This window comes from Lissotriton vulgaris, chromosome 2_2 (assembly GCF_964263255.1).
Source record: "Lissotriton vulgaris chromosome 2_2, aLisVul1.2, whole genome shotgun sequence".
Taxonomy (NCBI): Eukaryota; Metazoa; Chordata; class Amphibia; order Caudata; family Salamandridae; genus Lissotriton; species Lissotriton vulgaris.
Window position 1 is genome coordinate 257,202,948 of NC_141688.1, and position 21,607 is coordinate 257,224,554.

Here is a 21,607-nt window from a genome sequence, read left to right on the forward strand (position 1 = left end):
TAGTCGTAGGTTCTGCAGAATTCTCTGAGAAGTGCATAAAGTTTCCTGCCTAACCAGCCCTGGCTTCTGTCTGCCTGCCTGAGTAATGAATAAGCATGGGCTGAAAATTCGTTCAGCTCGCGGAATTTGCGGATTTTCCGTGATTTCTCGTTCCGCGAATCTCGCGAAATCACTGTAAAATCCGCGAATCAGTGGGGACGAATTTTCAGCCAAACACTTACAGAGTTACAGCAGCAGGTGCAAAAGTTGAAGCTAATTTTTTGTAACCTTTTACAAAAGGGTTACAAAGAAATTAACTTCAACTTGGGCACCTGCTGCTGTAAGCCTGTAAGTGCTTCCTGGCGCCTCGTTGCCTACTTGCAACTATTCTCTGACCCTGCTCTGACCCTTGAAGCAGGGTCAGAGAATAGTTACAAGTAGGCAATGAGGCGCCTGTCACGAAAATTAAACCTCAACAGGAAGCACTGACAGATAGAAAAACAAGCATTTGCCATGCAATAGGTCTCGCATTAAGAAAGTTTGAGCTATTGGTCTTGTAAATGACAATTTTTTTTATTTATGTGTTGGTTTTGAAAATAGCTACATTAATAGCTTTGTCATTTACAATGTCAATAGTTATAACTTTCGCTAATGTGACACCTATAGCATTTGTAATGCAACATGTTTTGTATTTACGTGACTTATATGTATTGATATTACAAATTACAATGGCTTTTAATTTTTTTTAAATAATTAATACGTAAATAAAAGTGATTTGAATTTATAATGGCAATAGCTTAAACTTTTGTAAATAACTTTTGTGAAGATTATGTTCAGTGTATTTTATTGTGACGAAAATCCAAGAACAGAAGTGAAATATTAACATCTTTTTGTGACATTTGTAATAAAGCTTGAAACATTCAGAGAACATATTTAAACCAGTTGTTGTTGAATGGGTGCACAGATTGATGCTGGGGTGGCACTGAGTGGTGCTGTGGTGGTGCTGAGTGGTGCTGTGGTGATGCTGAGTGGTGCTGTGGTGGTGCTGAGTGATACTGGGATAGTGCTGAGTGATGCTGGAGTGGTGCTGAGTGGTGCTGTGGTGGTGCTGATTGATGCTGTGGTGGTGCTGAGTGGTGCTGTGGTGTTGCTGAGTGATAATGTGGTGGTGCTGAGTGATGCTGTGGTGGTGCTGAGTGATGCTGTGGTGGCACTGAGTGGTGCTGTGGTGGTGCTAATTTGTGCTGTGGTGGTGCTGAGTGGTGCTGTTGTGGTACAGAGTGATGCTGTGGTGGTGCTGAGTGGTGCTGTGGTGGTGCTGAGTGATAATGTGGTGGCGCTGAGTGATGCTGTGGTGGTGCTGAGTGATGCTGTGGTGGCGCTGAGTGGTGCTGTGGTGGCACTGAGTGGTGCTGTGGTGGTGCTGAGTGGTGCTGTGGTGGTGCTGAGTGATACTGGGATAGTGCTGAGTGATGCTGGGGTGGTGCTGAGTGGTGCTGTGGTGCTGCTGAGTGGTGCTGTGGTGATGCTGAGTGGTGCTGTGGTGGTGCTGAGTGCTACTGGGATAGTGCTGAGTGATGCTGGGGTGGTGCTGAGTGGTGCTGTGGTGGTGCTGAGTGATGCTGTGGTGGTGCTGAGTGGTGCTGTGGTGTTGCTGAGTGATAATGTGGTGGTGCTGAGTGATGCTGTGGTGGTGCTGAGTGATGCTGTGGTGGCGCTGAGTGGTGCTGTGGTGGTGCTGAGTGATGCTGTGGCAGTGATGAGTGATGCTGTGGTGGTGCTGAGTGATGCTGTGGTGGTGCTGAGTGATGCTGTGGTGGTGCTGTGGTGGTGCTGAGTGATAATGTTGTGGTGCTGAGTGATGCTGTGGTGGTGCTGAGTGATGCTGTGGTGGCGCTGAGTGGTGCTGTGGTGGTGCTGAATGGTGCTGTGGTGGTGCTGAGTGGTGCTGTTGTGGTGCAGAGTGATGCTGTGGTGGTGCTGAGTGGTGCTGTGGTAGTGCTGAGTCTGAGTAATAATGTGGTGGCGCTGAGTGTTGATGTGGTAATGCAGAGGGAAGAAAGGCACAAAAAGCAGTCTAACAAAGGGCAGAAGGGCAGAAAAACAAGGGTAACACGAGTCTAACAGAGGGCAGAAGGGCACAAAAAAACAGTTTAACAAAGGGCAGAAGGGCAAAAAAACAAGGGAAACACAAGTCTAACAGAGGGCAAAAGGGCACAAAAAACAGTCTAACAGAGGATAGAAGGGCTCAAAAAACGAGTCTATCAGGGGGCAGAAAGGCACAAAAACGAGTCTAACAGAGGGCAGAAGGGCACAAAAAACGAGTCTAACAGAGGGCAGAAGGGCACAAAAACAAGGGAATAACAGAGGGCAGAAGGGCACAAAAAACGACTCTAACAGAGGGCAGAAGGGCACAAAAACAAGGGAAAAACGAGTCTAACAGAGGGCAGAAGGGCAGAAAAACAAGGGAAAAATGAGTCTAACAGAGGGCAGAAGGGCACAAAATACGAGTCTAACAGGGGGCAGAATGAATCCCGCCCTGCGTGTTTGTCCACGAAGATGCCTCCTTTTTGTGCAATACCTCTACTCAACTGTAGTACTTTCTGCTATCTAATCAGTAAGTGCTCCCTCGTTGGCTAAATGTATAGGGGCAGATTTCCGCCAACCATGGAGCGCCGCATTTACAATGTGGCACACCATGTGGCATGTGCCGTAAAAGCAGCGCATTGCTGGTGCTGCGTCGTAAGCGCGACGCAGCTCCAGCAATGCTCTGGGGGGCCTTATCTCCCCAATGCTGCATCAAGCCTTGCGCCTACTACAAGCAGGAGCAGGGTTTTGACGCAGCATTGGCCTAAAAGTAACTGAGTAAAATCCTGTAGATTTCACTCAGCCACTTTTAGGAGGCATTCCTGCGCAGGAACGCCCTCCCCTGCGCCGGAACGCCTCCTGATGGAGCAGGGCTTTACAACACGATGCATACCCAGCACCATGGCGCATCTTTTGTGCTACAGCTGCGTCACAAACGTGACACAACTACGGCACAAAAGAGGCGAAAGCGGCTTGTAAATCTGCCCCATAGTGCTTTTACTACACTGTAGCTTCGTAAAGGGCCAGAAGATGTGTCTCCAGTGACCATGTGTGCCTGTGCCTATGTTACAGGCACACATGGTCACTGGAGACACATCTTCTGGCCCTTTACGCAGCTACAGTGTAGTAAAAGCACTATACATTTACCAAATGAGGGAGCACTTACTGGATTAGCGAGCAGAAAGTACTCCAGGGCAAATCGCAAAAAAATCCGCGATTTCGCGGGAAAATGAGTGAATTTGTGATTCTTTAGCGATTTTGCAGGGAAATACGCGAATTCGCGGAACGCGAATTCGCAAATTTCGCCCATGGTTAGTAAAGAAGTGATATGAAGTCCTTTGTGTGAAGGCCGGTCATAGGCTATTGATTGTCAAGTGGGGCTGTACCCACCTCCGCCCTGCATCCTGCCAGTGATGGCCTATCAAGTCACACTCAATCCTTCTATATTATAACTGCCTGGGAGGAACAAACAAAGTCCAACTGCCGACTACACCCAGTCATGTGACCCAAGAACAGACTGCAGGCACAAAATAGCTATGGCAGGTACATGACAAATTTATAAAAGTGCAAAATGAACAGATGGTGGATGAAATATTGAATTAATCAAACATTCACCCTCAGTTACAGATCTGGATTAAATCCATTGTTTTTTTACACGCACCCTAATTCCATTTTAGACCCAGCCAAATCAGTCTTGACCCTGTTCCCCACCCTAAGTGCACCAGGTATGCCCAGATGTGGGTCCCAGGCTCATAGTACCACTGGATTCAAGTTAGCCTGGCTGATGAGGGGTGATGCCCCGAAACCGGTCCTAGGATACTTAATTCCAGTGCAGGAAGGACCTGGTTTGGCAGTTCAGGCTGCACTGTTCCCATGAGACACAGGGTCAAGACTGATTTGCATACGGCTGGGTTGTAAACTGGTGTGGCATAGTGAGCAAAAGAACAATATATTTAACCAAGATCTCTTGACTGGGGCTGAATGTTTGATTAACGGTTAGTAGACAGGACTTAGTGCCATAAATTAACGACGCTGTACAGCACTGTACAGCAGACATACAAAGTAGGAAAGGCTATGAAGTATGTCTAGGCTTGGTTTTCTTATACAAGAAGGGAACCTTTCTTGTACAAATCCCATGCTAGACCAGGCGAGCACCCTAAAACTATGGTGCTAAAGGGTGTGCCTGGTGCACGACAGCTGAAATCACTGCTGGAGCAAGAGAGAGGGGAGGAGAGTGCCATATCTCTGTGAATATGGCAATCTCCTGCTCTTTTCTCGATACGCATAGCAGCGTAGCCACTTTGGGGGCTGCTCTGGGTTTCATAATAGTTTTCAGAATCAGCCCTTATTCCTTTTTCTGGAAGTCAGAAATCTGCAGAAGATCGAGGTGGGAGAATGTAGCCAACAAGTGCTCCACGAGGCCGAATATCCCTTATGTGAAGTACTGATAAACAGGACTTGCTGCTGCCGAGCAAGAAGTAGCAGGAGCTGCCACAAAGTTAGGCCAACCGGCGAAGCACCTTCGCAGGTACGATCAGGTTGGACCCATTGTCCTTTTGGTCTCAGAGCAGCTTTTAGGCAAAACAATTCCCAAAATTTGGTCTTGGCTATCTGAGCACCTTCAGCACCACCACCAAGGGTCCAGGACTGGAGCGCCACCACTTAAAGAGGTTGGGGTCACTCAGGCTGGGACCAAGTATGAGTTCAAGATGGTTGGAACCTTTTCTGTCACTGAAGCTCTGATTAGGAAACCAGCCAACAAGCCTTTGGAGGGACTCTGATATCTTGGGTTCAAGTAGTGGAAAAGGGCTGAAGGAGCAGGGCAGGTTAAAGGCAGGCTTCATACATTACAACAGTCTTTCCAGGTGTAGCAGCGCAGTCTTCTGTAGTACATAGCAGTAAGCAGTCCTCTGAGAGTCCGTCCCTAGGTTCAGAAATGTAACTGAAGAGTGGATCTGAAGGTCCTATTTTTATACCCTTGTCTTCTTTGAAGTATTAGTAGTTTATGCAGAATTCTCTCAGAAGTGCTTAAAGTTTCCGGCCTAACCAGCCCTGGCTTCTGTCTGCTTGCCTGAGTAATGAAGTGGTATTAAGTCATTTGTGTGAAGGCAGGTCATAGGCTATTGATTGTCAACTCCGCCCTGCATCCTGCCAGTGATGGCCAATCCAGCCACACTCAATCCTTCTATATTATAGCTGCCTGGGAGGAACATACAAAATCCAACTGCCAACTACACCCAGTCATGAACAGGCTGCAGGCACAAAATAGCTATGGCAGGTACATGACAAATTTGTAAAAGTGCAAAACGAACAGATGGTGGACGAAATATTGAATTAATCAAACATTCACCCTCAGTTACAGATCTGGATTATATCCATTGTTTTTTTACACGCCACCTAATTCCAGTTTAGACCCAGCCATATGCAAATCAGTCTTGACCCTGTTTCCCACCCTAAGTGCACAAAGTATGCCCAGATGTGGGTCCCAGGCTCATAGTACCCCTGGATTCAAGTTAGCCTGGCTGATAAGGGGTGATGCCCCGAAACCGGTCCTAGGATGCTTAATTCTGGAGCAGGGAGGACCTGGTTTGGCAGTTCAGGCTGGACTGTTTCCATGAGGCACAGGGTCAAGACTGATTTGCATATGGCTGGATTGTAAACTAGTGTGGCATAGTGAGCCAAAGGACAATAGATTTAAACCAAGATCTCTGGACTGGGGCTGAATGTTTGATTTGTGCTGCATTTCGCCAATCACCTGTGTGTCTTTTGCTTCCTCGCCCTAAGTGTGCCAGGAATGCCCAGACGTGGGTCCCGGGCTCACTGTGCCATAGGATTCAAGCTAGCCTGGGTGATATGGGGAGATGCCCTAAAATCGATTCCAGGTTGCTTGTTTCTAGCCCAGGGTAGACCTCGCTTGGCAGCTCAGACTGAACTGTTCCCATGAGGCACAGGTTCAAGACTGGTTTGCATATGGCTGGGTCTAAACTGGGGTGGTATGGTGTGCAAAAGAATAATGGATTTTACCCAGATCTCTTGACCTGGGGTGAATGTTTGATTTGCTCTGCATTCCGTCTATTATCTGTGTGTCTTTGAAATTTCTAAAAGTGGCATTTTCACAATTGAAACTTAAAAACCGACTTTACATTAAAAGACAATTTTGAATGACTTATTTCTTACACACCAAATATGAATTTCTTTTTTGCTCCTAATGAAAGGTTAACACTTATTTAATGTAATAAGGCAACCCAATGTTATCCTACGGAAGAGGTAGGCCTCACAGTATTGAAAAATTAATTTAGAAGTTTGTTCCCCTAATCAGTCAGGATAGCTTGAATCCAGTGGCACAGCAAGCACGGGACGCATGATTGGGCATACCCATCTCACTCTGGGTGACAAGAACAATTGATGGACAGAATGCTTAACAATGTCAAACATTCACCCCCAGTCAGAGATATGGGCCTAAATATATTGTGTTTTTTACTCACCCCACTATGTCAGTCAGTTTTGACCCAGCCATATGCAAATCAGTCTTGACCCTGCTCCCCATGGGTAAAGTCTCGCCCAAACTGCAAGGTCATATACTACCCAGACCGGAAACAAGCATCCTAACACCGGTTTCAAGGTAACACTCCTCAACAACAACAAAAATGATGGATTTAAGCCCAGATCTCAGACTGGGGGTGAGAGTGTTTTACATTGTTCAGCTTTCCATCCATCTATTGTTTTTTTGCATCTGATATTTACAGAGCCTGCTTTCATTTTTGATGCCTTCAATCTGATGCTTGAATTCAGACAGCCCACTAATGTTCTACATCATGAGCTGAAGCTGGAATTTCCCAGCTATTAGTAACTCTTTGAACAGATAGAACTAGTGCAAATTCTCGAGAAAATGTGCAACTAATAATGGAAATGTGCACTATCATTTAGGAAACTGAGCAGGCATCTTTGGTGGTAAGTCTGCCAGAGTGCCACAAGAATTTGAAAGATCTATCCACTGATTTCCTTTTTGGAGACGTGTGAAAAGGAAAAACATAAAAACAATTAACCTTGAAGTTGGTTACTAACATGTTAGCACATAGATAGCTCTCTTATGTCTTCACTTAAATTGTGCTCCTGTTATACCTGTTACTCCTGAGTACTACATTGCATATGTCGACTACAATTTTACCTCTGAGTTTACTATAAATATAATTATTCTGTCACTCTCGTTGACAACAATATGTTTCTCTTCAGGCGTGTATATCACTCTGATGCCTTCAGGCCAGGTTGTTAACAAAAAGACTTTACATTTTATATTACATAATACAATCTATGGGCCCGATTCACACAACTAACTTAAGGCAAAATCCTAAACGTACTACTTTTGGTATTCACATAAGGCATTTAATAGTAGTAAAGTTAGGATTTTGTCTTAAATCTGTCTTAAGTCTGTCCTACGTCTGTCCTAAATCTGTCTTAATTCTGTCTTAAATCTGCCTTAAGTCGATCTTAAGTCTGTCCTAAGTTTGTCTTAAGTTTGTCTTAAACTTAAAACTACATTCTAACTTTACTAGTACTAAATTCCTATTGTGAATACCAAAAGTAGCACATTTAGGATTAATACCAAAAGTAGCACATTTAGGATTTTGTCTTAAGTTAATTCTGTGAATCGGGCCCTATGAGTTCTACTTCATTCACACTTGATTGATGTGAAATAAGAGTTTGAACATAATACAAACCAATTGGACAATTAGTAATGATCTCTTCTCAAAATTATATTTTGACTTGAGGTTCTATCTACCAATTGGCACCTTCAAACTGTGCCTTCTTGCACAGGTCAAAAGGACTGCCACCAGGGGCTGTAACATAAACGTGAAGGAACATTGAATATAAATAACATTTTCAATAAATATTGATGCATATATAGCTCGCATTAGTCATCATACCCATGACCTCCCTCGACATTGGTAAAAAGTCTGTGCATCTGCATACATAGTTTAGGCCAACGTATTTTTCGTGCATATTTGTTTTAACATAAGGTTTTTAACCAAAATAATATTGCATTTGTGTAGGGAGGTAAAATCACGTCGAAGAGAACTGGTAACTATTATTAGAGTATTTTTCCTCAGTAAAGCAATAGTTATTTGGATTTTTTTGAGTCCAGATAGTCGTTTAGTATAGGTTATTCGGCACCACTAAGAAAATCTCACAAATAGTATCTCTTTGGGGTTATATTTGACGGTGCTAAAAGGTAGAAGGAACCACCCTGATCCTTCTCAAAAGCGGCACGAGCCTTACACAAGTTATAATACTCCTTAGCACACGTAAGTTACAATGATGTTATATATACAAGTGTTTCCACATTCTGATACAATCATGAGAAGTAGTTGTTATTGGTTCTTCAATTTCTGTTTTATTCTTGTTCACTGGAAATTTTCAACACAGCCGACACGTGTTTCGTCGTATCTGGGAATGTAACCCTACGACTTTTTCAAGGCTATTTCCAGATCTGTTCTTTTTATCAGTATGCGGTGATACTTCCAACCCGCATGGGGGTTCTACGAGGGTCCTCAGCTGTATATTATTCGATGATTCCAATCCAATCATCACCAAGTTTTAGTAGTTGCTGGAAGGCTTTCGCCTGATATATCGCAGCCCAAGAAGTGTTCCCCATTTATGATCAGCGTGTCCGCTCGAACAATCTATTTATATATAAATGTCAATAATATTCAGTCACCATTCTTTCCTTAATATTTATGCTTTTTGTCTGTGTCAGTGTTTCCTGTATTCAGTTGCTGCACGACTAACAATTGCCAGGCAAGTGACAATAATTAACTGTATATGTAATATATATGAATGTGAGAAAAGTATGGGAACTGGACCCCGTCTGTTATCTGTCTCTAACTCTCTATAGAAATGCACTTCATGGAGCCACAAGACTGAAACCCTTTGTATTCACAAAAGTCCCTCTGTAGAAATGAAAGCTCTTCCAACAGCTTGTCTGTGAGGGACGCGAGACGCCAGGACAAGGCAGACAAGGGGACGAGGGAATATCAGCCAGGCGGTGTTTCCATAGTGTCAGGTGCAGTGTGAAAACCCGGATCTCTGAGGGAGCCGTAAAATTAGCATTTTCAAATGTGAGCTCAGATCGACACCCTCTGGGCCACGACAAGTAACAGATGCTGTCAATATAAACTGCGGCATTAGGCAATATTGTGGCACACATGAGCGGGTATAAATATCCCGTGCGGTTGTCTCCTGCGTGCAAGGGCAGTATTTTCTCATCGCGCTTGTTTTCCTTTTGAAAGGTCAACAGCATTTGTCTGCATTTCGCCGCCATCTTCCTATCACCCCCGACGCTTCAATTCCCATAAAGATATAAACGTACAGAGGCGCTCGTGCGCGCGTGTGCGTGCACTGAAACCGGAAGTAAGTAATTGATTTGAAAAAAAAAACACATTAATACTTCTGATGGGCTCTATACCGTCATAAGCTTATACATTCATAAGCTAGCATGCGTGCCTTTGTTATTGACAGCAGGCGTGTCATAATACATATGGTATCATTAATATTATCATGCAGACATCTGTCATCCCATTAGAAATTGTAGAAAAAAGAGAGACATCCGCTTGTGGAGCTCCTGCTCGCCAGGGAGGAGACGTTTTTACGCAGATGTTCACAAATACGGCGTAAATTTATGATCTGCAACACTTTCCAAGATTGTGTAATACCGAACACGGGGCTCAGATACAGTACCCTTATTTTTTCTTCAGGCAAAAATAAAAAAACGATGGTTTGTGGAAGCATTGCTGAAAAATACGCACGTTTATTTTCATATAAATAATTCTAGTAATAAAATCTGTCTCTGGAGCCTCTTCCCAGTACATACTTTTGTGCCGTTTACACGAGGGTTCACAGAACACAACTCAGCAATCAAAGTTGCTCTTCTGTGTTGTGTGAAAGGGTTGAGAGCAGGCACTGGCAAAGTTACTGGTGCACAATTTGGCTGCCTTGTGCTACGCATACACCTTTGTACCATACAGTGCACCATACTGTGATGTCGTGATGAGTGACGACATAGGCACGCAGTGAACGTGCGGGTCATGTGACCCATGTTTAATAAAAGTGCTGGGCGCGCTCAAGTACGCCAGAGTAGCGACGGAGGCGATTCTTAGGCGGTTAACACACTACACTGGCTCCTGTGTCATTTAATTAAAAAAGGTGTCCCTCGTAATAATTAGTTGACCCCCGTAAGTGTTGGCGCCGCCCACACGCCCAACACAACATTTGACGACGAGGGTGGTCGTGCCCTCGCACCTTTCAGAGAGGTGGCCGCAAGCGTTACTTGTTGCTCACGGCGCTCATGCCCTGACGACCGGCGCTGCCCTCCGCTCGCGCCTGAAGACCTGCGCTGGTGCTCCGGTTCCGTGCACGGGACTTGCTGTTACGGTGGCCGGGTATTAGACCTGGCACCTTGGTGTGAGTTTCCCTTCCACTTTTTGCTGCTTATGCCTCAGATGTTTTGCTGGTGTTTGATGTTCAGGGCACTGCGCCACGGCCAATCCGTGCCGCAGTGCAAGTGCTCCCAATGTAAAGTGTATGTGTAATTGATTTCCACAATTGGATTATTTGGTTTACCGCCAGTCCCCAGTAAAGTGCAAGAAGCGTGCCGGGGCTCGTAGATACAAATGCTGCTAGTGGGCCTGCAGCGCTGTTTGCGCCACCCACAGAAGCGGCCTCGTAAGACATGTCTCGGGTCCGCCATTGCTGACCCCGCACACAGTCTCGTACTGTCACGCTGACTGTGCAAGTGCCCACACTTACCAATCCCAGAACCTTCCCTCACCTTCATATCAGTCACCCCTATGGTAGGCCTACGGGCAGGGTGCATTGTAAGCGTAAGGTAGGACAAGCCTAGAGTGTGGCATGTCCTAGTAGTGAATTATCGCCCTTTTTCGTTCTACACTATTGAAGGGCTACCTGTTCTCTTAGGCCAGATGAACTGTCAGAGCTATTACACGCTATAGTCTCGGCAGACTCAGGGAACACGGTAGCAGGTCGTGTTTAGTATGCCTGAACTCAGAATAATAAAATACTTCCTTTAGTAAGGTTTCTTTTAATATCCTGTGTTTGCAAATGCTACTTTTAGAAAGTTAGCCTTTGCTTGCCTAACTGTTCAGCCCGCCTCTGCCAGGATGTGTATCTGCTGTCTGGGTTTGTGTGAGTGACAGGGCTGGGAGATTCCCGGGGATAGTCGGGTGCTCCAGGTGGTGAATGGGGTGCTTACACCAGGATGGGTGGGCGGAGTAGTCCTTGACTCTGTATAGGGTTGTGCTACACCACCACAATGCTGGCTCCACCTCCTGCGGAGAGTCTGATGTCTCTGCCCTGCACCCTGAAAGAAGATGGCAGCGTCCTGTTAACAGAGTACTTCTGAACCGGTTTGAACCAGGCTCAGGCCCCCTGGCCTCAAGGACAAAAGAAATGCAGTATAAATATAGGAGCTCCGCTCCTTACAAATCAGATCCAGTTTTGACCACGACGTACCTCTGCCAGACTAGAAGGACCCAGAGAAGCTGAAGGATGGAAACCAGTCTGTATCCTGTTGGACTGGCCTGCAGTGGTGCCTTGCTGAGAACGGAGAGGAACAGGCCAGAAAGGACTTTGTGGACTTGTGCCTGAAACGATCTACAAGGGCTTGATCAAGAGCTTGCCCCCTGAACGGAACCTCAGGACCATTGGGTTCTATCTGCTTGTGCCCGTCTGCTGTTGGGCCTCAGTTCTTATTCCCTCGCCAGAGTTGTGACTCGGGTGCCTTCGCCCCCTCACAGGTTGTGACAGCTCGGAGCTTGGTCACCCCGCCGTAGGGAGCTCCACTCATCCCTGAGTCGCTCTCCGCTTCAGTGCCGGACCGCCTGCTCTCCTGTCACCTCGCCACTTACGGAGCGCGCTGTGTGCCTCTCATCTCCTCCAGCCGGACTCTGCACAGAGGGCATTTCATAGCCTCGGACGGTCCGTACGTAGTAACATACCTGACTGTCTCGCTTTGCGCTCCTGCATACCAAGGCTTGTGCCGCACCTCAAGAAAGGCCTCCCTGTACAGTGGTACTGGAAGCCTGGTACTGCACCCGTCTGCCGAGAACTCGACGCCTCTCACAGATCCATGAGTACGACCCGGCGTACTAAGAAGTGGTACGTCCCGCAGGCCTGAACGGCGCCTCGCCCCGTGAGCTGCAACGATCCCGGATCGCCGCAAACCTCCACAGTCTAGCTCCTACACCTTGCTCCTCGAGGGGGATTGAGCCAGAGAGATCCTCTGGAGAACCGTCGGCTTCGTTCGGGGTTCGCCCTCACAAGTAGCCGAGCCTAAAATGCCTCAGACTTCCACCAGCAAGGTACACTTGAACTCCGTCTTGAGTTCATATCGGATCCAGGGTCTGCAACATTCTTATTTCCCTGTCATCGTACCTTGCTAAACAACGAACATTGAAAGACTAAGTCTGCCTATTGTAATCTGGTGACCTCAATTTACTAAACGTTATTTGGTCTTGTGATAATCCTGCTTGAATCTATCTTTTATATAAAGTATACGTATTTTTGATACAACCATACGACTGGTGCCCATTTGTGGTGGGTTAGTGGGTTTACTGTGTGTGATCATAAATGCTTAACTTACTATCGCCCTGAGGATTAGCCTTGTCTGCTCACGCCACACTACCTAGAGGGTGAGATGGGGTTATTCGAAGGAGTAGTTCCCTTGCCCTGACGTGGAGCTGAGGGTCCTTGCTTGTCACAAGTGCATACCTGTGCCAACCAGAGACCTCCGGTTCCAACACCCGGCGTGGCCCGAAAGGTGCGGCTGCCGCTGCGTCCCGCCGACCGTAGCTGCCCACCGCGTGGCCCATCGCCGCGGCCTGGCGGTGTCGCCCCGTAGTGCTCCTGCATGCTGCACTGCCCCGCCTACCAGCAGCCACGCCTGACTCGGAGCCGTGAGCGGTACGCTTATAGCTCACGGCCGGCGGTTGTACTGCCACGTGAGGAGAGCATGGTGCGCATACAGCCCCCAGATGGCGAGTGAGCTGCCACGTGCTTAGGAAGAGGTAGGCCTCAGCACAGGCCGTGAGAAGAGCCGCTAAGGGGCGCTGCGATGTGGGCCCTGCCCCCTGTGGGACCACACAGCTTACCCTGATACCCACGGCTGCTAGCTGCAATCTGGCCAGTGTTCCGGCTGAGGTGGTGGGCCCCATACTAGCACTTTGTGTCCCACGCCAGCTGGAGGATTAGCAGGTAAAGAGTGTCACAAAGCGCAGGAACTAATTTCAGCAGGGATCAATCGAAGAAGTCCTGCACCGGTACAGTTTCCCTGCCCTGCCACGCGAACGCCACCCAGGTGCCCAGGAAATTGGGGGGGTGCCCATCGCTACATGTGACCTCAAGCTAGGGGGACAGTAAGGAGCAGCAGCCCTCTTAAAAAAAGGACATAGTTACATTCTCCAGCATCCGAAGCATGTCACAAATACCACCAATTGTGCCTTTCATCATAGAGGGATCGCCCTTCTTCCTTGCGCCCAAGTGGAAAGATTGAGTGGACCGTCTACAGATTTTCTTTGAGGCCACTAAAGTGCACAAAGACCAAAAACGATCAATGTTGTTGCATCTAGGAGGAAAAGACATACATAACATCGCCAAAACTCTTGTAGAAGCCACGCCAAAGAACCACCACACGTTAATAAATGCGCTCAATGGACATTTTGAGCCAATGGCCAATCAGGACTATGAGAGGTTCATATTCAGACAAGCCCGGCGACTCCCAGATTAATCTTTGGACACGTACCACGCATGGCTGAAGAACCTCGCCTTGACGTGCGGGTTTCAGGACGAAACAGAAGAGATAAGAGGCCAAGTGATCCAGTGGTGTGCATCTGCCAAGCTTCGGGAATGTATCCTAGAAGAATCTGGCGGATCTATGACAGAATTTCGACAGACAGAATTTCGACCTACACAAATATCGGCGTAATTATATCGATAGCAAAAATATCGACGCCCTATGTACAACATGGTAAGTACCAAAATATCGAAAAATTAATATCGATGTAAAAAATATCGTTGTTAAATATATCGATTTTTTTTAAATTTAAAATAACATAAAAAAAACTGTAAATAATACATAATAATTACTTAAACATATTTAAATATATGTAATAATTGTTAAAAAAAATAATAATACATATTTAATAAAAAAAAAAATAATAAATAATATATAATATATAATTACTTAACAATAATTACTATTCCCACTCCAGTGGGTGCAACAGTAGGGAAAACTGACCCTGAACACTAAAAATACCCCTTTACCCAAAAACCTAAAACTGACCCTGAACCCTAAAAATACCCCTTTACCCATAAACTGAAAACTGACCCTGAACCCTAAAAATACCCCTTTACCAAAGAACTGAAAACTGACCCTGAACCCAAAAAATACCCATTTACCCAAAAACTGAAAACTGACCCTGAACCCTAAAAATACCCCTTTATCCAAAAACTGAAAACTGACCCTGAACCCTAAAAATACCCCTTTACCAAAGAACTGAAAACTGACCCTGAACTCAAAAAATACCCCTTTACCCAAAAACTGAAAACTGACCCTGAACCCTAAAAATACCCCTTTAGCCATAAACTGAAAATTGACCCTGAACCCTAAAAATACCCCTTTACCAAAGAACTGAAAACTGACCCTGAACCCTAAAAATACCCCTTTACCCAAAAACTGAAAACTGACCCTGAACCCTAAAAATACCCCTTTACCAAAGAACTGAAAACTGACCCTGAACTCAAAAAATACCCCTTTACCCAAAAACTGAAAACTGACCCTGAACCCTAAAAATACCCCTTTACCCAAAAACTGAAAACTGACCCTAAACCCTAAAAATACCCCTTTACCCATAAACTGAAAACTGACCCTGAACCCTAAAAATACCCCTTTAGCAAAAAACTGAAAACTGACCCTGAACCCTAAAAATACCCCTTTACCAAAGAACTGAAAACTGACCCTGAACCCTAAAAATACCCCTTTACCAAAGAACTGAAAACTGACCCTGAACCCAAAAAATACCCCTTTACCCAAAAACTGAAAACTGACCCTGAACCCTAAAAAAACCCCTTTACCCAAAAACTGAAAACTGACCCTGAACCCTAAAAATACCCCTTTACCCAAAATTAATTAATATTACAAATACATTACTTCCCACCCTATTCCCCTATAAACCCACAACCCGCTCCAGTAGTAAAACATATAATTTAGTTAAAAATACACATAAATTATCAATTAATTAATCAATTAATCAATTAAAATAAATAATTGCCAATTAATATTTAATTGCAAAATAAATTAATCATAGAAAAATAATTATTTTTTTACAAATAAATTACTTCCCACCCTATTCCCCTATAAACCCACAACCCGCTGTGGTAGTAAAACATCATTTAGTTAAAAATATACATAAATTATCAATTAATTAATCAATTAATCAATTAAAATAAATAATTGCCAATTAATATTTAATTGCAAAATAAATTAATCATTGAAAAATAATTATTTAATTACAAATAAATTACTTCCCACCCTATTCCCCTATAAACCCACAACCCGCTGTGGTAGTAAAACATAATTTATTTAAAAATATACATAAATTATCAATTAATTAATCAATTAATCAATTAAAATAAATAATTGCCAATTAATATTTAATTGCAAAATAAATTAATCATTGAAAAATAATTATTTAATTACAAATAAATTACTTCCCACCCTATTCCCCTATAAACCCACAACCCGCTGTGGTAGTAAAACATATTATTTACTCTTATATATTTTTAAATTATAAAAACATATTAAACACATATTATAACAATTAATTTAAATACTTAACTTATATTTCTAACACATATTAGTAAATCGAAATTACTTACATCGATATATATGCTATCGATATTAGTAATTTCGATATATATGCTATCGATATTAGTAATTTCGATATTACTTACCTTAGGGTCGATATTCTGGCCATCGATATTCTGGACATCGATATTCTGTCCCATCGATATTAGCAACTCGATATTAGTGTAGGTCGAAATTAAGAACTCGATATTTTGACTGTTTACCGAATCTGGCAAGTCCCTCGCCGATATCCTGACCCTGGGCCGCACCAAGGAGCTGTCCAAGGCCCGTGCAGCCCACATGGAGGCAGTCCTCCAGTCCCTGTCAAAACCGAACCAGTCAATGTTGTGACAACTAAGCCCACGACAAGATGGATCAAGAAAGGACCCCACTCCGCGGCAGCGGCAACAGCCAAAATGTGTGGGAACTGCTGCGGATCGGCACAGTGTCCAGCGAAGGGGAATCATGTTCCGGATGTGGGCGATTCAATCATTTTGAGAAGGTATGCAGAGCCAAGAAATATCGCAAGCCACGTCAGATGGTCAACGCTAGGCTTGCGGAAATTGCGATAATTGGACATTTTCGCGTTCCGTAGAAAGCACGAAAATGTAAAAATTTCCGCAATCCGCATCTTACCAGAAATTTTTGTCTTGCTCGCGCTGTAAAAAAATACATTCTTGCGCGCGCGTTCGCCTTACCTGAATCCTCGGTTCGCCGACAAGTTTTCCCGATCCGGTCACGTTCTCCTCCGATCCGGTCACGTTCTCCACTAGCCGTTAGCCATTTTGCACTATCTCTCGAGAGTTCGAGCCCGCATTAACGTCATTCCTCGCGCGATCACGTCATTCGTCGCGTGATCACGTCTTTCTTCTCGCGATCATGCACCGCGAGAATATGAGTTGAGTGAGTTCTCGAACACGTTATACTACACCGTGAGCGAGAGCATGAGGATGCAGACACGTCATATCTAAAGTGACAAGGAGCGAGAGAACCCGAACACGTCATATCCAACGCGACAGGGAGCGAGAGAACAAAATCAAGTCATTTGGCTGCACCGGCAGAAGTAATGTGAAGCCCGACAACTCGAACATGTGAAATTTTCAATTTGGAGAAGAATATCAGCTCTAGCAGCATGAAACCTTCTGGAAATGATGATTTGGATGAAAAAAACTCCTCACATTTACATTTCGCTGTTGTTGTTGAGCAAGGAGTCCTTTTTTAAAAAGGTGGGGAGAGCGAGGTAGTGCCACAGAATCTCCAACTTCCTGTTCCTGTCCAGCAGGCTCCTCCCAGTGCTTTGTCCATCTCCTGGTCATTCTGACTTTGGATGTTGAGCTGGAAAGATCATTATTTTTGTCTGCTGCATCATTGCAATTGGATTTGAGGATTTTTGAATTGGATATTTTACAAGTGGTTGTTGTGTCTGTTTGATTGGGGGCATTGCAGTTGTTGCAACTTCAATTACATTTTGGTCACTATCATTTCTTTTTTTTTAAATATTGTGGGTAGTAGTAGTCAGTAGTAGGCCAGAGCTACTCATGGCCTCATGGGTGTGTGCATGATGAATCAACTGTTCCTTTGGTGTTTTATGAATGTATTACGGGGCAGATTTACAAGCCCCTTGCGCCACTTTTAAGTCATTTTTTCCATGTTAAAAATGACGCAAAAGTGGCGCAAGGGACTTATAAATCTGCCCCTTCATTTTTAAGCTCAGTACATCCTCCTCAGTAACATCTGAGTGGCACCGCAATTAGATCCATACTCAGAGTCAGGCTGAGACACCAAGGCGTCTGAGTACCGCAATGAGACAAACTGCGTTGTTGAGCCTAAGTGGGGGTAATGAAAACAACAGCACCAGAAAGGAAAGTAATCCAGCCTACCATTGAGAGCATGCTTAGGTTGGAGGGGCAGTTCCAATGCAACCACCCAACGGCACTGTTGTACAATGCAAAGCTCGCTAAAATGTTAGCACTGGACCTTCTCCCTTTTTCATTCGGGAAAGGGGTGGGTCTCCTTGAATTTGTGTCAGCCATCTGCCCTAAATGGAATGTTCCCAGCCGTTTCTATTTCGCAAGAATTGCTGTACCGGCACTACATCATGATGTGCTGGAGTTGATTGGACAAGCTTTGCAGAGTGCTGTTCACAATATCCACCTGACTACAGACATGTGGACCAGTTGCCAAGCCACAGATTACATGTGCATCACTGCACACTGGATCTCTTTTGTAGGGGTTAGAGATAAGCTATCTGAACGAGGTGCTGTTGACACAGCTGAGATTTTTAAAGCTACTCGGAAACATGCAACTGTAGCCATGTTTGCCATGGGGAAATCTCATGCTGCTGCACACATTTTGCAAGAGTTTCTCAACAAGGTTCCATAATGGCTGTGCCCAAGAGGGCTTACTATTGGTTTTGTTGCCACAGATAATGGCAGTAATGTTCTTAAGGCCATGGATCTTGGTTCCTATTTCAGGGTTCCGTGTTTGGCGCACTGCATAAACATTATCGTTCAAGACTTTCTGAAAAAAGAACCCATAGTCAGCAACTTACTGAGCATCTGCCGAAGAATATGCACTTATTTCAGCCATTCTTTTAAAGCCGTGAAGCAGATGAGGTTCATTCGACGTGAATATAGGATGCCAGTCAAAAATCATCCAGGAGGTGGCAACACGTTGGAACTCAACGTATTACATGCTTGATCGTCTGTTTGAGCAGCACAGGCCACTCAATGAATGTGTCATGCAAAGAGGGAATGCTACTGTGAAAGGCATGACCCTTCGGATGGAGCAATGGGGCCTAGGAAAATGCCTGACTGAGATGCTTCGTCCTTTTGAGGTCTTCACACGTGAAGTCAGCAAGGACGACTGTACAATGGGCCAAGCTATTCCATTATTGCAAATGCTAGAGCTTCAGGTGTCTGAATCATACAAAGGTGTAGAAGACAAAAAGGAAGGCTTTGACTTGGTGGAGAGCTTAGCCCTACGCTTATCTGAAAATACAAGGTATAACATTTTGTCACAAGAACATTACATTTCTGCCACAATGCCGGATCCACTGACAAAATTGGTACTGAAGACATTCTTTCCTTTTTCAGAGATTCGTGTTGCCCACTACAAAACTTGGATAGCTGAGACAGCGAGTAAGTTGGAAAATGAACGGCTGTAAAATAAAAGCCCGCAAGATCAACCCACAAGAAGTACTGCAGAAGGGCATGCAGCATCAAGTGCAACTTTGGAGGATGAGGGCAGTGCGTTTGGATCACAACACTCACCATCACTATTGACAACAGCAACAATCACTGAAACATCATTAGGCCCAGTAGAATCGTTAGACGATCAGTATTTACAGTTAGACATTAATAAGCGCAGTGCTGATGCGCAGAGAAAAGAGCCCGAAAGATTAGCAGCAGCACCCCTGAACATTGAGCGGATGGTCCAGGCCTATCTGGATGACCCAACAGAGGTGTACATTGATCAAAACCCATTGCAGTATTGGTGTAGGAAAAGGTCTGAATGGCCACTGCTCAGCAGGCTGGCGATAAGCTTTCTTGCTTGCCCAGTCGCAAGTGTCTCTTCTGAACGAGTTTTCACTGCTGCTGGTTCCATTGTAACAGTGTGAAGGACCAGTCTCTCACCAAAAAACGTGGAGAGGTTATCAATGATCAAAATTAATCAGCACTTCATACCACCGAATTACACAATACATGAAGCAAGGGAGGAGGATGAGGAGGACAGTGGAAGTAGTGTGTCACATGATGATTACCTACTACTGGCTGAACCCCTAGAGTTTGAGGACGAGCTATACTTCTCTGACAATTAGGCTTGCACTTACTGTCTTCATCCCTTTTTTTCCTTTGTTTTTTGTGTCTGTTGTTCCGGTTACAAACCTGTGAATCACAACAAATCCATTCCATTACCACCGTCTTCTACTCTTCATATTTCAATATACAACTTTCAGGTGTCTGCATTTGACAGTACAGTCCTCCGAATCCAGCTCCTCCGCTCTATCATACTGAATCTCCCGCCTAAATCCATTGCCCTCATGATGATTGGATGATGGAAAATAGAAGAAAAAATAAAAACTTTCCTGGTCCCGCCAAAAGAAGTGGAACATTATGACTACTATAGCTATCCTCCTTTCAGAGCCGAGAGAGACTGTTCATGAAAATGAGATGGAACAAGTAGTGATAATTGATGCCATGCATTGGACGCAGAGTCGCAGACTGAGTGATTTTGTTGTTGTTTGTTGTGCATGAAGTTATGTCGTTGTGCACTAATCATCTTTCTACAGTACACACTAAATGTAACTCAAGGTGAATTTTCCCCTTCTTGCAAATAAGAAATTTGTACTACTACTGCAGCTTGATACATTGCTTTTGATTGAATAAAAGAAGGGTACTCAATCTGCGCACTGAGTATGACAACAGCACCGTCCATGATGATGATGGAGAAAAAGACGGTCTGTAAACTTAAGATGAGAAAGAATAGGTAATGAAAATGAATGGCATGAAATGGACACCTGACTCTGAGCGATTGGTGTTTTTGTTGTTTGTTTGTTGTGCACGAAGTGTAGTTAAAGTGTACTAGTAGTCTTACTGTACACACTAAAGAGTGACTGAAGTCAATAATAGTTCTACTCTTGTTGTGTAATACCAACATTTTACTTCTACTGCAGGCCAACCTTCACAGTCAGTCAGTACAAGTATCGGAGATGATTGATGGAATAATAACAAGCCAGGAGGACGTTTCATACGTGGCATAAAAGCCTAAAGGTAAACACGCCAACAACAACCACAGCAGACCCAAATGTCTGTGTAGAAGTGGACTCGAGTGTAGCTGTGGGATGACTGCGGTGCTTTTAATTAACTAACTTAAATTGTAAAATGCTAGGTTTGGAATGGATATGTGCTTTGCCTTTGTCCAACTCTTTAAAAAAAAATACTCTAAACGGTGGATATGCTAAGCAACGTGCTGTCAGGCCTGTCACTGGGGGCCTGCTCTGTCCTTTTTGTTGTTGAAGGTCAATACTGGAAACATACTAGAGTAGAAATGATACATACATGCCGCCTCGGAAAGTGTTCTTGTTTTGCACTATGACTACACCATAACTTGTGCATTTGTTTCAACTTTGTTTCTCAATATCCCCTCTTTGTTTCCATCTACAATTACAGGCCGGGCCTTGCCCTATATTTGGGAAAACATTACAATGCACACTTACCTTACCAAAAAATCTACATTTTTTTCAAGGCGGGCAGTGGCTACTTGCGAGTGGCGACACCCAAGATTGATGGACGAGAGGACCAAGGAGAATGCCGAGATGCAAATCCAGTCCACATTTTTGGCCAGGATAACACAGTAACAGTATCAACTTTCACCTTCTTTTAAATAATTTTATTCATTTGTTTGTCTGCAATCTTTACAATAGTGTGTTCTTCTTGTTGTTGTTATTATCATTAGGTGTGCTCTCTGTTTATGATTCATCCTTACCAATATTTAAAAATTATATTTGCTATTAAGTATTAAGCCTGGAACAACAGAACAAGAAGTGTATGTAATCCGGGTCTCCTTATCAATCATCATCATGCATGCATTTCCCTTTTCTCCCTTAACATATTGATATGGATA